Here is a 12216-nt window from a genome sequence, read left to right on the forward strand (position 1 = left end):
GGGGACGTCCGGTGTAATAGGTGGTAGTAATGGTAGCGATGGAGCGGTACAGTTGTGGGGTGTAAGTCGCGGTAAATAACGAGGACACCAGGTTGCAGTCTCTTTACCTCTTTACTGGAGATCTCTGAGTCCTCAGTCCAGAACACGGTTCACCAGGCTACGCAAGTCCGGCCGGTCCAATGGCACCTCCAGAGTTCTCCTCTCAGGTGGAAATCTGTGCCTTCCTTCTAGCGCTATGTGTTGTAGTCCTTCCCTGCTGTGCTCACGGAAAGTAACCCCACAACGGTTGTGTCTGTTTCTTAAGTTCCCTCACAACTCGATTTGATGTTCCTCTGTAATCCACCCCTTCCCTGTGTTCAGGTTGGAATGGCACCCGTTTGTCAGGTAGGCCTGGAGTTCTTCCGGGACCCTAGAGTCGCCCCTCTCCCGCAATTGCCCCCCAAGACTTCATAGGTGATATGTGGTAGACAGCCCGCCTGAGACCGACTGTCCTGCCGCTGTTTGGAGTATGGCTTGAAGCTGTATTCTAATCCACTCCCTCGGCGTTCCGGCCACCGGTATTGCGCCTCAGCAGGGTGCTGCCTCTTCCAACAAAACCCCTGCTGGTATTCTCCTTCTGCTTGATCTTGTTTCTCACTCAGCACAATCTATCTCGCTTCTAGTCCTTTCTTGAGTCCCGCCGCTTCCAGGAGCCTGCGCGGACCCGTTACGTTCTTTCAATGCCAAGCCTCTGCCAGGATCCCACCCCTGGCAGAGACCCTACAGTCTCTCCCTTCACAACACCCCCTGCCACAGGGTGTTGCTCCGTTCAATCCCGTCAGCGTTCTCTTCTAACTTCCTGCCTGACCCCCAGTTTACCCACTATGGTGGGGAGTGGCCTAATGAATAGCACCCTTAGCTCCCCCCGGAGGCCCAGCTGTGAAACATATTGGTGTCTGTGATACCTGATTGGAGGAACTCCTTCGGTGCCATCGAACGTACCATGGCTCCCCTTAGCGGCGAAGCCACAGCACTGCAACGACCAGAACTCTGGGGCGCTGCACTCCCCCCTGGTTAAACACAGTACTCCGGGACTGGGAAGAAAAACAACAATACAGATTAGCAAAAAGACATACAATTTTGTTGAGTGCAAAACGATAAGTATACTTGAACAGGCTTCCCTTTATGGGAGGTGAGGACACTTTTAACGTTACAAACATGGTCAACATTATAAATTACAGGCTATGCATAACTCCTGTTACCCAACCGGGTATTCTACTTAGTGCAAATTCTGGAACAATAAATTAACATTGCCTTTAAGAAACATACACTCTTAGTTTACCAAAGGCCTTCCTATAATCACATTACAGGGTAAGGTAACTTCACATTCTCCTTCTTTGAACCTGCAGGACCGCCTGTCCCTATGGCACCAGACCTACTGCCTCTCCTTTCTTTTACAGGACCGCCCCGTTCAGCCAGGGCCTACTGCCTTTCGCTACTATACATAGTATAGACATAACATTCCTTTCGTTTAAAGAACTCTGAGCCAGCTCTACTCGGCTCCTTTAAGGACTCACTCTCTAACCCCTACGGGTTCGCTTTCTGTCCTTAGTAACAAAGTAACTTTCTATGGGGACGCAGGGTTTACCTTCTATCCTCACCTTCATCATTACTTCTTTACTTTCAACTACGCAGATCTCTACTTCTACCCCTGCGGGCTCTCTGCATCTTTTCCTTTCACAAAACATTATTTTCAGATTTCACAATTCAAACAATTTAAACACATATAACTTTTCATGTAAAACAGTTACATCCTTTTTCTCAAAGCATCATCATGTTACCGTTCTAAAACAGTATCGCTTTCAAGTTCAATTCCACGCATCCCCTTTAAGAGGGGACCAAGCCTTTCTGAGGTAGCTCGTCTTCTCAGCCTACCAGTCCACACAAAGGCTCCGGAATGGCATCTTCGCAAAGTGTCTTTTAACTAAAACCAGTAGGAAAGGTATCTTCGCAAAGTGTCTTTTAACTAAAACCAGTAGGAGGCACCCTTAAGAAGGTGCAACTATTTACAAGGAAGTTCGAATCATGCACAGTCCATGATTACGGCAGTTCTTATAACATTGTGAACCAAAAAGCAAAAATGAAAGTGAAAGCAAAAATACAAAGCAATAGGGATCCCGGGTAAACAAAGGGATCCCTTTAAGAGTTAACCCAGGACGGGTTTTAGCAGCAAAACAGCAAGGAAATAAACAGTTAACTATTTACAGTTTCAGGTTTCCGAGGTTTAGTGGGACGGCTTCCAGGGCTGCACCTGGCACTTAACCCTTCTCGGCCTGGGAAAAGTGAGGTCCAGGGTTACACCCAGTGCTGGACAAACGCCGTTAATCCGTCTTTCATGTATGGTTAAATCATGCGCAGCAATGGAGGTCTGCGCAGCTTGAGTAGGGGCATTTGTTGCAGCAGAGGTAGAGGCTGCTGCAAGATCAGTCACTGGAACGGAGTCAGCAGCTGTGGCACTAGCAGTCACTGGAGGGGTGTCAGTTGTCAGGGCAGGGTCGTCCTTCATACCTGCTTCAGATGCGGTTCCTCCGGTGCTGGTCTGCTCTGCCTCCGCTGGGGTCTGGAACGCTGGCTGCAGGGCCTCGCGCTGCGGCGTTGTCATCTCTGCTTGCAGTGTCCCGCTTTCCGGCTTCAAAGCGCTGGAACTTCTTCCCTGCTCCGGACCAGATGAGGCTGCCGACAGATGTCCGGTGAGGCTCCTGATGATGGCCTTCTTCCACCCGGCCTCAGTGCTCAGCTGCGTCCGCCGGGGTCGGTCGCTGAGCTCGTCCACTCCGGCCTGCAGGAATTCAGCATCAGCGGTGGAGGCCTGGTTGCGGTGCCCCTCCGGGTGGCTGGGGGAGTCCTCTGCTCCGACCCCACGCTCCGGCTCCAGGCGGCTCGCCATGGCGTCCTCCATGTCGCTCGCTCCTTCTTCCTGGTCCTTTTCCCGCTCTCTTCTTCGTGGGCGGTTTCGTTTTCGTTGTCTCTGCCCACCATTAAGGATCAGGAGGCGGATCTCGGCTGCTGACGGACACGTCCTCAAGGGGCCGAGATATTTAGACTGGGCGGCCATTGTCTTTCGCGCTCTTCAGCTTGTTCGCGCCCACTTCCACGCCCTTCCTCTTCTCCTGCGCTCTCCTCAGCGCTGTAATGGCGGCGGTTTTGGCGGGAACTTTTGGCGGTAAATGGCGCAGCACAGTCTTTGCAATAAAGTACAGTCCAAGCACAATAAATCACAGTTCCAAGGCACACATGACCTGATTCTTCAGGCTTAAGTAGATCCTGTTCATGACGCCAAGTTGGAGCGCCCCCACACCGCCGCAGGGCCGAGGGGTACCCGGAGCCGGGCCTCTAGTTCTCAGTCTCGGGGTTGTCACGGTGGCTAGACCCGGTCCGTGGCCCTGTCCGTCAGTGGGGGACGTCCGGTGTAATAGGTGGTAGTAATGGTAGCGATGGAGCGGTACAGTTGTGGGGTGTAAGTCGCGGTAAATAACGAGGACACCAGGTTGCAGTCTCTTTACCTCTTTACTGGAGATCTCTGAGTCCTCAGTCCAGAACACGGTTCACCAGGCTACGCAAGTCCGGCCGGTCCAATGGCACCTCCAGAGTTCTCCTCTCAGGTGGAAATCTGTGCCTTCCTTCTAGCGCTATGTGTTGTAGTCCTTCCCTGCTGTGCTCACGGAAAGTAACCCCACAACGGTTGTGTCTGTTTCTTAAGTTCCCTCACAACTCGATTTGATGTTCCTCTGTAATCCACCCCTTCCCTGTGTTCAGGTTGGAATGGCACCCGTTTGTCAGGTAGGCCTGGAGTTCTTCCGGGACCCTAGAGTCGCCCCTCTCCCGCAATTGCCCCCCAAGACTTCATAGGTGATATGTGGTAGACAGCCCGCCTGAGACCGACTGTCCTGCCGCTGTTTGGAGTATGGCTTGAAGCTGTATTCTAATCCACTCCCTCGGCGTTCCGGCCACCGGTATTGCGCCTCAGCAGGGTGCTGCCTCTTTCAACAAAACCCCTGCTGGTATTCTCCTTCTGCTTGATCTCGTTTCTCACTCAGCACAATCTATCTCGCTTCTAGTCCTTTCTTGAGTCCCGCCGCTTCCAGGAGCCTGCGCGGACCCGTTACGTTCTTTCAATGCCAAGCCTCTGCCAGGATCCCACCCCTGGCAGAGACCCTACAGTCTCTCCCTTCACAACACCCCCTGCCACAGGGTGTTGCTCCGTTCAATCCCGTCAGCGTTCTCTTCTAACTTCCTGCCTGACCCCCAGTTTACCCACTATGGAGGGGAGTGGCCTAATGAATAGCACCCTTAGCTCCCCCCGGAGGCCCAGCTGTGAAACATATTGGTGTCTGTGATACCTGATTGGAGGAATTCCTTCGGTGCCATCGAACATACCATGGCTCCCCTTAGCGGCGAAGCCACAGCACTGCAACGACCAGAACTCTGGGGCGCTGCATACACATAAGCGCAGTGTACAGAATACGCAATTCTGCCACATATATAGTATATATATATAGTATAGAATACCCTACATTCTAATCCAAGGTTTTGTGTGTCCAAAAAACCGCATTAGATAAAAATTGCATTTTTATAGCACGCCATATCTAATAGTTAAAGAAATAAAGGGTATTTGATGTGAAGAAATACCACAAATATAAACACAGTTTTATATCTGTTACTGGTACCCAAGTTTTGTGGTTCAAAAATACGCTCTGTATTTAGTGACTAGGCCTGTTGCCAGATTTGTGCACGCCATATCTAATAGTTAAAGAAATAAAGGGTATTTGATGTGAAGAAATACCACAAATATAAACACAGTTTTATATCTGTTACTGGTACCCAAGTTTTGTGGTTCAAAAATACGCTCTGTATTTAGTGACTAGGCCTGTTGCCAGATTTGTGCACGCCATATCTAATAGTTAAAGAAATAAAGGGTATTTGATGTGAAGAAATACCACAAATATAAACACAGTTTTATATCTGTTACTGGTACCCAAGTTTTGTGGTTCAAAAATACGCTCTGTATTTAGTGACTAGGCCTGTTGCCAGATTTGTGCACGCCATATCTAATAGTTAAAGAAATAAAGGGTATTTGATGTGAAGAAATACCACAAATATAAACACAGTTTTATATCTGTTACTGGTACCCAAGTTTTGTGGTTCAAAAATACGCTCTGTATTTAGTGACTAGGCCTGTTGCCAGATTTGTGCACGCCATATCTAATAGTTAAAGAAATAAAGGGTATTTGATGTGAAGAAATACCACAAATATAAACACAGTTTTATATCTGTTACTGGTACCCAAGTTTTGTGGTTCAAAAATACGCTCTGTATTTAGTGACTAGGCCTGTTGCCAGATTTGTGCACGCCATATCTAATAGTTAAAGAAATAAAGGGTATTTGATGTGAAGAAATACCACAAATATAAACACAGTTTTATATCTGTTACTGGTACCCAAGTTTTGTGGTCCAAAAATAAGCTCTGTATTTAGTGACTAGGCCTGTGGCCAGTTTTGTGCACGCCATATCTAATAGTTACATAAAGAAGGGGTATTTGATCTGAAGAAATACCACAAATATAAAACACAGTTTTATATCTGTTGCTGATACACATCAGTTTGCTGTAAACCAAGGTTTGGTTGCATAAAATACGCTCTTTACCGAATAGTCCTTTTTGCAACACGCAATATATCCTCTGTTTGGACAAATAGAGTGTATTTCACCTTCATAACTAGCTTTTCTAGCATAACCTTTACAATGGTGAACCCCAGGGGTAAGGGACGAGGACGAGGACGTGGTCGTGGGCGTCAAAGTGAGGTTGCAGGCAGAGGCCGTAGTCCTGGGCAGGGTGACACAGTACCTGCTTCTGATGGAGCACTGGAACGCCGCAGAGTACCCTTTTCTAGCTTCCTGTCCCAATTTACAGTGTCACGTGGCACACCCCTATTGGATCCCCAGCAGTGCGAACAGGTGATCAACTGGATAGCGGATAATGCATCCAGTAGTTTATCCACCGCCCAGTCTTCCACGCAGTCCACCAACGCTAGCCAAGGGAGTGGACCTCAGGATCTTTGAGCTCAACCTCCTCCCGCCCAGCCTGGCCCCTCCTTGGAAATTAGTGATTCAAATCCTGCATACTCCCAGGAACTGTTTTCCCAACCCTTCCTAGATTCACAAAGCACTGCTGAGCAGCAACCTGACCAGTGGGTCTGTCCCGATGCCCAAAATAGAGAGCTTTCCCAGTCTGTGGGTGATGAAAGTGGGGATTTACAAATAGTCTGTGGAGAGGTGTCTGAGGATGAGACACGGGTGTCAGACAGTGAGGTGCTTGTCAGTGCAGTAATTCCCAGGGGGGAGCAGGCTGATGAATGGGAGGAGGAGGAGCCGGTGGATGATGAGGTGACTGACCCCAGCTGGGTTGTTAGGCCTAGTCAAGAGAGTGCTTCGGAGGGGGAGGCAAGTGTAACATCAGAAAACGTTGCAAGAGGTAGACGTGCGACCAGAGGGAGAGGCAGGGCCAGAGTAATTTCATCAGACAGAGGTTCAACAAGTGAACCAGTTTGGTCGAGGCCTCGGTGTTCTAAAGTCTGGAGCTTCTTTAAAGAAAGTGAGGAGGACCGACGGACTGTGTTGTGCAACCTGTGCCACACCAAGCTCAGTAGGGGAGCCACCACTAGCAACCTAAGCACTACCAGCATGCGCAGGCATATGAGTGCTAAACACCCAACTCATTGGAATCAAGGCCGTTCACCTCCTTCTGGTCGCACCGCTGCTCCTTCCCCTGTGTCACATGCTGGCTCTGCCAGTAACTCCCCAGCCCAGGAGCCCGGCACCAGCGACTCCCGCCATGCAACCACCCCTGCACCTTCACCATCCCCCCCACAATCCACCAATGTGTCCCAGCGCAGTGTTCAGCTGTCTTTGCATGAAACATTTGAGCGCAAGCGCAAATATGCCTCCACCCACCCACATGCACAGGCCTTAAATGTCCACGTCTCCAAACTCCTGAGTTTGGAGATGCTGCCCTACAGGCTGGTGGAGACGGAGGCATTCCGCAACCTGATGGCGGTGGCTGCCCCTCCCTACTCCGTCCCAAGCCGCCACTATTTTTCTCGATGTGCCGTCCCAGCACTACACCAGCACGTGTCTCAGAACATCAACCGTGCCCTGACCAACGCGGTTACAGAAAAGGTCCACTTAACCACGGACACGTGGACCAGTGCTGGGGGGCAGGGACACTATATCTCCCTGACAGCACATTGGATTAATTTGGTTGAGGCTGGGACAGAGTCTGAACCGGGGTCAGCTCATGTGTTGCCCACACCCAGGATTGCGGGGCCTACCTCGGTGACTGTTTCCCAGGATTACTATACTTCTCCCCCCTCCTCCTCCTCCTCCTCCTCCTCCACAAACACCACTTGTAAATTTCCATCCGTGGACACGCCACCTTCAGTCGGCAGCTGCAGTCGCAGCAGGACCGCAGTGGGCAAGCGCCAGCAGGCGGTGCTAAAACTGCTGAGCTTAGGTGACAAGAGGCACACTGCCCAGGAGCTGTTACAGGGCATGACGGCTCAGACGGATCTTTGGCTGGCGCCGCTGAACCTGAAAGCAGGCATGGTCGTGTGTGACAACGGGCGTAATCTGGTGGCGGCTCTGCAACTGGGCAGACTCACACACGTTCCATGCCTTGCCCACGTGTTCAATCTGGTGGTTCAGCGGTTCCTCAAGACCTACCCCAATCTGTCAGATTTGCTCACCAAGGTGAGACGCATCTGTGCCCATTTCCGCAAATCCACCACTGATGCTGCCACCCTGAGGGAAGTGCAACGGCGCTTACAACTGCCAGCTCACCGACTGTTGTGCGACGTGCCAACGAGATGGAATTCCACCCTACACATGTTAAACAGGGTTTACCAGCAGCGCAGAGCCATTGTAGACTGTCAGATGACCACTTCCACCAGAACCGGTAGTCAAGTTAGTCAGCTTCCTCAAATCTACAATGAGGAGTGGACGTGGATGTCTGATATATGTAAGGTGTTAAGCCACTTTGACGAGTCAACACTGATGGTCAGCGGGGATGACGCCATAATCAGCGTCACCATCCCGCTGCTTTGTCTGCTGAAAAAATCATTGCTCAGCATGAAGTCTGAGGCGCATCGATTGTCACAGGAGATGGGGGAAGAAGAGTTGACTGAGAGCCAGAACACCAGCCAGTCTGTTTCTCAGAGTGTAACTGAGGAGGGGGAGGAGGAAGATGAGGATGAAGAGGAGGAGACTGTGGGCGAGACTGAAGACGGTACCCATTCCCTCTTCTCAGTTCAGCGTGTTTGGGCTGAGGAGGAGGAGTTGGAGGAGGAGGAGGAAATGGAGAGTTGGCCTGTTGCGGAGGGGGAATTCTTACGTGTTGGGACTCTGGCGCACATGGCTGACTTCATGTTAGGCTGCCTTTCCCGTGACCCTCGCGTGAGAAAAATATTTTCCACCAGCGATTACTGGGTGTTCACCCTCTTGGACCCCCGGTACAAGCACAACTTTTCCACTCTAATTCCTATAGAGGAAAGGAGTATGAGACTGCATCAATACCAACTGGCCCTGGTGCACAAGCTGAAAATAGCCTTCCCATCTGACACCGCTAGCGGCAGAGGACGTGGTTCTCAGGGCCAACAAGCGAGGGAGAGGAGGGGAGCAGGCAGCTTGTCAAGCGCTGGCAGAGGATCAATCTCCAAGGCCTTTGCCAGTTTTATGTCACCCATGCAAGAGTATGCCACCAATCCACAGTCTAGACAGAGTAGAGGCGAGATTTACAGAAAGATGGTGAAGGACTACCTAGGTGACCATACCAACGTCCTGCATGATCACTCTGCTCCATACAACTACTGGGTTTCAAAGCTGGACACGTGGCCAGAACTGGCACTGTACGCCTTGGAGGTGCTGGCTTGCCCTGCCGCTAGCGTGTTGTCAGAGCGGGTCTTCAGTGCAGCTGGTGGCATCATCACCGATAAGCGTACACGCCTGTCAACTGACAGCGCTGACAGGCTGACGCTTATCAAGATGAATAAAGCATGGATTTCTACAGATTTCCACTCGCCACCGTGTTAAAGCAGCTCAAACTGAAGTCTGTCATGTCACCGTGCCACTCTCCGTGCTGACGCTGCTGACGCCTCCACATGCTGGGTCTTCGCTACCTCCAAACTATGTAATTGTGCCACTCTGTGGCCTCAATGTGTAAGGAATGATGCTGCTGCCGCCTCCTCAAGGGTCCGTCACCGTGCCACTCTCCGTGCTGACGCCTCCACATGCTGGGTCTTCGCTACCTCCAAACTATGTAAATGTGCCACTCTGTGGCCTCAATGTGAAAGGAATGATGCTGCTGCCGCCTCCTCAAGGGTCCGTCACCGTGCCACTCTCCGTGCTGACGCCTCCACATGCTGGGTCTTCGCTACCTCCAAACTATGTAATTGTGCCACTCTGTGGCCTCAATGTGTAAGGATTAAGGAATGATGCTGCTGCCGCCTCCTCAAGGGTCCGTCTCCGTGCTGACGCCTCCACATGCTGGGTCTTCGCTACCTCCAAACTATGTAATTGTGCCACTCTGTGGCCTCAATGTGAAAGGAATGATGCTGCTGCCGCCTCCTCAAGGGTCCGTCACCGTGCCACTCTCCGTGCTGACGCCTCCACATGCTGGGTCTTCGCTACCTCCAAACTATGTAATTGTGCCACTCTGTGGCCTCAATGTGTAAGGAATGATGCTGCTGCCGCCTCCTCAAGGGTCCGTCACTGTGCCGCTCTCCGGCCTGATGCTGCCTCCGCATGCCGTGCCCATAGCTGCCATGCTGTGTCAGGCTCAATTTCGGTGTGTTTCACCTGCTACCTCATCAAAGTGGGTCACTCTGTCACCACAAAGCTGTTGGCCATAATTTGGCGTAATGGTGCATTTGGGCAGCCTCAGAGGCAACTATGCATGCTGCCCCTGCTGTTTCCTGTCCATTCCAGTGTTGTTTCCATCATTTTCTGAGCTTCCCAGGTTTTTAGGCGACCTTCCCTGTGCAGAGCTTTGGTCCCGCTGAAAAATGTTCGAGTCTCCCATTGACTACAATGGGGTTCGTTATTCGAAACGAACACTCGAACATCGGGAGATGTTCGACTCGAACAACGAGCACCCGAACATTTTAGTGTTCGCTCATCACTAGATGGAGCCAAATACAGGACCATTCTTGAAGAAAACCTGTTAGAGTCTGCAAAAGACCTGAGACTGGGATGGAGATTTGTCTTCCAACAAGACAATGATCCCAAACATGAAGCAAAATCTACAATGGAATGGTTCACAAATAAATGTATCCAGGTGTTAGAATGGCCAAGTCAAAGTCCAGACCTCAATCCAATCGAGAATCTGTGGAAAGAGCTGAAAACTGCTGTTCACAAACGATCTCCATCAAACCTCACTGAGCTCGAGCTGTTTGCCAAGGAAGAATGGGCAAGAATTTCAGTCTCTTAATGTACAAAACTGATAGAGACATACCCCAAGCGACTTGCAGCTGTAATCGCAGCAAAAGGTGGTGCAACAAAGTATTAAGTTAAAGGGACCATATAATATTGCACGCCCCACTTCTCAGTTTCTGACTTTCCACAAAAATTTAAAATAACCTCATCAAGAGAATGCCAAGAGTGTGCAAAGCAGTCATCAAAGCAAAAGGTGAAGAACCTAGAATACAAGACATATTTTCAGTTGTTTCATACTTTTTTGTTAAGTATATAATTCCACATGTGTTAATTCACAGTTTTGATGCCTTCAGTGTGAATGTACAATTTGCATAGTCATGAAAATACAGAAAAATCTTTAAATGAGAAGGTGTGTCCAAACTTTTGTTCTGTATTGTATATATATATATATTTTTTTTTTGCCTTAATTGCAAAGAAAATGTTTCATCTTTAACCCCTTTCTGACATCGGACGTACTATCCCGTCGAGGTGGGGTGGGCCCGTATGACCACCGACGGGATAGTACGTCCAGCTACTATCGTAGCTGACATCCGGCACTATGTGCCAGGAGTGGTCACGGACCGCCCCCGGCACATTAACCCCCGGCACACCGCGATCAAACATGATCGCGGTGTGCCGGCGGTATAGGGAAGCATCGCGCAGGAAGGGGGCTCCCTGCAGGCTTCCCTGAAACCCCCGGAGCAACGCGATGTGATCGCGTTGCTGCGAGGGTCTCTTACCTCCTCCTCCTCCTTGCAGGCCCGGATCCAAGATGGCCGCGGCATCCGGGTCCTGCAGGGAGGTGGCTTCACTGCGCCTGCTCAGAGCAGGCGCCGGGAAGCATAGAAAAAGTGCACGTCAGATCGGTGATCTGACACCGTGCACAGCAAAGTGTCAGATCACCGATCTTACACTATAACATGATGCCCCCCCCTGGGGCAATGTTATAGTGTAAAAAAAAAATATTCCAATGTGTAAAAAAAATGTAAAAAAAATATATATATATATACATATATATATATATATATATATATATATATATATATATATTGTTCCTATAAATACATTTCTTAATCTAAATGAAAAAAACAAACAATAAAAGTACACATATTTAGTATCGCCGCGTTCGTAACGACCCCACCTATAAAATTATATCACTAGTTAACCCCTTCAGTGAACACCGTAAAAAAAAAAAAAAAAACGAGGCAAAAAACAACGCTTTATTCTCGTACCGCCAAACAAAAAGTGGAATAACATGCGATCAAAAAGACGAAAATAAATAACCATGGTACCCCTGAAAACGTCATCTTGTGCCGCAAAAAATGAGCTGCCATACAGCATCATCAGCAAAAAAATAAAAAAGTTATAGTCCTCAGAATAAAGCGATGCAAAAATAATTATTTTTTCTATAAAATAGTTTTTATCGTATAAAAGCGCCAAAACATAAAAAAAGATACCAATGAGGTATCGCTGTAATCGTACTGACCCAAAGAATAAAACTGCTTTATCAATTTTACCAAACGTGGAACGGTATAAATGCCTCCCCCAAAAGAAATTCATGAATAGCTGGTTTTTGGTCATTCTGCCTCACAAAAATCGAAATAAAAAGCGATCAAAAAATGTCACGTGCCCGAAAATGTTACCAATAAAAATTTCAACTCGTCCCGCAAAAAACAAGACCTCACATGACTCTGTGGACTCAAATATGGAAAAATT

The sequence above is a fragment of the Ranitomeya variabilis genome, chromosome 3 (assembly GCF_051348905.1).
Source record: "Ranitomeya variabilis isolate aRanVar5 chromosome 3, aRanVar5.hap1, whole genome shotgun sequence".
NCBI lineage: Eukaryota > Metazoa > Chordata > Amphibia > Anura > Dendrobatidae > Ranitomeya > Ranitomeya variabilis.